Genomic DNA, 4,096 nt, shown 5'->3' with positions numbered 1-4,096 from the left:
GTCCTTTGGTTGATCTCTTACCCCCCTACCTCCTGCCCCCCACCACTCCCCGGCCTTCCCGCTGCAGTTTGACAATCTGTTTGAGGCAGCTCTGCCTCTGTATCTATTATTGTTCAAAAGTTTATAATGGTCTCTGGTTTCTTGGTATATATTCCTAGAAGTGGGATCACAGGGTCAAATGGGAGTTCCATTTTTAGTTTTTTGAGGAAACTCCATACTGTCTTCCATAGTGGCTGCACCAGTCTGCATTCCCACCAGCAGTGCACAAGTGTTCCTTTTTCTCCACATCCTCTCCAGCACTTGTCGTTGGTTGATTTGTTGATAATAGCCAATCTGACAGGTGTGAGATGGTACCTCATTGTTGTTTTGATTTGCATCTCTTGGATGATTAGTGACTTTGAGCATGTTTTCATATGTCTCTTGGCTTTCTGAAATCTTCTTTTGAAAGGTGTCTATTTAGTTCCTTTGCCCAGTTTTTGATTGGATTGATTATCTTCCTTTTGTTAAGTTGTATGAGTTCCCTATAAATTTTGGAGACTAGGCCCTTATCAGATATGACATTGGCAAATATGTTTTCCCACACAGTGGGTTTTCTCATTGTTTTGTTGATGGTTTCTTTTGCTGTGCAGAAGCTTTTTATTTTGATGTAGTCCCATTTGTTCATTTTCTCTTTAGTTTCAAGTGCCCTAGGAGCTGTATCAGTGAAGAAATTGCTTCGGCATATGTTTGAGATTTTGTTGCCTTTGGATTCTCCTAGAATTTTTATGGTTTCCTGTCGTACATATAAGTCCTTTATCCATTTTGAGTTTATTTTTGTGTATGGTGTAAGTTGGTGGTCTAGTTTCATTTTCTTGCATATATCTGTCCAATTTTACCAACACCATTTATTGAAGAGACTATCTTGGCTCTATTGGATGTTCTTGCCTCCTTTGTCAAATATTAATTGAGCATATTGGTTCAGGCCGATTTCTGGGCTCTCTATTCTATTCCATTGATCTATATGTCTGTTCTTGTGCCAGTACCAGGCAGTTTTGAGAACAGTGGCTTTGTAATACAACTTGATATCTGGTATTGAGATCCCACCTACTTTGTTCTTTTTCAGGATTGCTGCAGCTATTCGGGGTCTTTTTTTATTCCAGATGAATTTTTGGAGAGTTTGTTCTAGATCTGTGAAGTATGCCGTTGGTATTTTAATGGGAAGTGCGTTGAATTTATAGATTGCTTTGGGTAGTATGGACATTTTAATGATGTTGATTCTACCAATCCATGAACACGGTATGTTCTTCCATCTGTTTATGTCTTCCTCTATATCTTTTTTCAATGTCCTATAGTTTTCTGAGTAGAGGTCTTTTACCTCTTTAGTTAAGTTTATTCCTAGGTAGCTTAATTTTTTTGGTGCGATGGTAAATGGGATTGTTTTTATAATCTCTCTTTCTGAAAGTTCACTATTGGTGTATAGAAATGCCTCAGATTTCTTGTGGTTAATTTTGTATCTTGCTACATTGCCAAATTCATGTATTAAGTCTAGTAGCTTTTTGATGGAGTCTCTAGGGTTTTGTATGTATAATATCATGACTTTATGACATTTTAATTAGTGAAATATTTTAATTCTTTTTATTGTTATAATTAACATATAACATATTAGTCTTAGATGTACAGCATAGTGTTTTGATATCTGTATATATTGCAAAATGATCACTACATTAAGTCTAGTTAACATTCATCACCATACATGGTTACAGAATATTTTTTTTGTCATCAGAACTTCTAAGATTTGCTATCTTAGCAACTTTAAAATATGCAATACACATCGCTTCTCGGCCTTTTGGCTAAGATCAAGTGTAGTATCTGTTCTTATCAGTTTAAAATATGCAATACAGTATAATTGACTCTAGGTGCAATGCTGTATATTACATCCTAATGACTTATTTATTTTATACCTGTAAGACTGTACCTTTTGAGTTCCTTTACCGATTTCTGCTACTCATCCAGTGCCTCTTGCAACCCCCAATCTATAATAATAAAAGTGTAATATGCAAATCGAATGAACAACTGAACAGCAGAACGACCATCCGGATGACCTTCTGGACAACCGTGCTATGACACGCACTGGTGCCAGGCCAGCCAAAGTGGGTGCATTGCCATTGGTCCGGGGGCCGGCTATTGCCCCACGATTGCCCTGCAGAGGGAGAACCAGGCCACTTGTCCACAAGGCAATTGATTATTGAAGAGGGTGGGGGTGCCTCCACAATCACCTAAAAAAGGGAGGCCCAGGCTACCAGGCCAGCAGCACTGCAGGGGGTGGGAGGGGCCACCCTCTGCAAAGCCATGGATCACAAAGCCCCGTGATAGATCGCCCAGCAGAGGAAGGCCCAGGCCAGCCAAGTGATCACACCCCACACCTGTTGCCCATAGAGGGAGGCAACCAGTGGCTGGGGAGGGGGAGCAGTGCCCCACAAATGGCAAGCAGTGGAGAGGTGATGGCAGGGCCAGCTGGCAGCAGCTGGGGGAAGGGAAACCCTGATAGGCCCTGATCTCCAGCAAGGCCTAGGGACCCTACCCAAGGGGTCCTGGATTGCAAGAGGGCGCAGGCCAGGCTGAGGGATACCCCTTCCCCCTTCCATGCACAAATTTTGTGCACCGGGCCTCTAGTTCTGTTTATAAACAGGTTTGTGGGTTTTTTTTTGTCCACATATGACACCATATGGTATTTGACTTTCTCTGTTCTGATTTATTTCACTTAGCATATGCTCTCAAAGTCCATCCATGCTGTTGCAAATGGCAAAGTTTCATTTTTTGTTATGACTGAGTATTATATACTGTACATATATATACATATATATACACATATATATATGCGTTTAGAGATCATAATAATCTGACCACTCAGTGTATATGTCACATTTTCTTTATCCATTCAGTTGTCAATGAACCCTTAGAGTGTTTTTATATACTGGTTATTATAAATAATGCTACAATGAATATAGGACTACATATATCTTTCTGAGTTAGTGTTTTCTTTCTTTCTTTCTTTTTTTTTTTTTTTTGGCTAAATACCCAGAAGTGGAATTGCTGAATCATATGGTAGTTTTATTTTTATTTTTAATAGTAATAATCTCCATAATGTTTTTCATGATGGTGACATCAATTTCAGTCTCATCATCAGTGCAGGAGAGTTCCCTTTCACACTAAGATTATAAAAATTTCATCTATTTTTTTCCAGATGCTTTCTTTTAAATATGCACTTTACATTTAAGACTATGATTCATCTCAAATTTAGTTTGCGTATGATGTGAGTTGAAGGTCAATATTATTTTTCTCCCCTCAAAATATTGTTCCTACACAAAAGCAGAAAGGCTGAGAGAACAATAGAGTCTAGTTTAAGTTTTGCAGGATTATTGTTATGGTTCTCAGAGAAATATAAATAAATTGCTTTCAAGTTTGAGTTCAAACTCCCCTTTCTATGACTGTAGAGTTTACTTTCTGAATTGTGGGAAGAATGAGACTATGAGAATAGAAGACAGAGAGGTGGGTGGCCTGTGGATGGACAGTAATTACCCAGAAGAATTTTGTAGACAGGAAGGGTGAAGCATCCACACATAAATCCATTTCGCACAGAGGCAAGTACTTCTTCTACCAGTATCCCAGAGTCCCATCTGTGCCCACAGACCATTAGCCACCACCCAACCAAGAACTGTACTCTGTCTGCACCTTGCAGTCAATTGTCCCAGGTCTCCCTGATTTGCAGGCAGCCCATGAGCCAGAGACTACTTGGCAGGAATGATGATCAGAGTGTTCCATGGCTTTGTTCACTTCCATCAGCTTTGCCTTAAATTCACAACACTCCAATCCTATCCCCAAACCAAAGCAAACCCTTGAGCAATAGCAAGGGGCTTAGGATGTCTAGAAGGGTGAAGTATGTGAGGGAAAGCAAGTATACCCTGAACAGAACCCACCTGATAATCTCCTCATTGTAAAATGCATCTCATTATATAATTTAATGTGTCTCTAGACTCAGTAACCATGAAGAATTCATGTAAGGATCATACTAATCATTATTACTATATTCAGCAGGAATTAAATCACTCTGTAGGGA

The 4,096-nt window shown here is 39.5% G+C and overlaps 1 pseudogene; it reads left to right on the top strand.

The window, feature by feature from the left end:
• The first annotated feature begins 1,809 nt into the window (after window positions 1-1,809).
• On the top strand, window positions 1,810-1,959 carry LOC132232280 (U2 spliceosomal RNA; annotated as a pseudogene).
• The last annotated feature ends 2,137 nt before the right edge of the window (window positions 1,960-4,096 follow it).

This window comes from Myotis daubentonii, chromosome 3 (genome assembly GCF_963259705.1).
Source record: "Myotis daubentonii chromosome 3, mMyoDau2.1, whole genome shotgun sequence".
In the NCBI taxonomy this organism is placed as follows: Eukaryota; Metazoa; Chordata; class Mammalia; order Chiroptera; family Vespertilionidae; genus Myotis; species Myotis daubentonii.
This window is presented reverse-complemented; position numbering and strand designations above follow the sequence as displayed.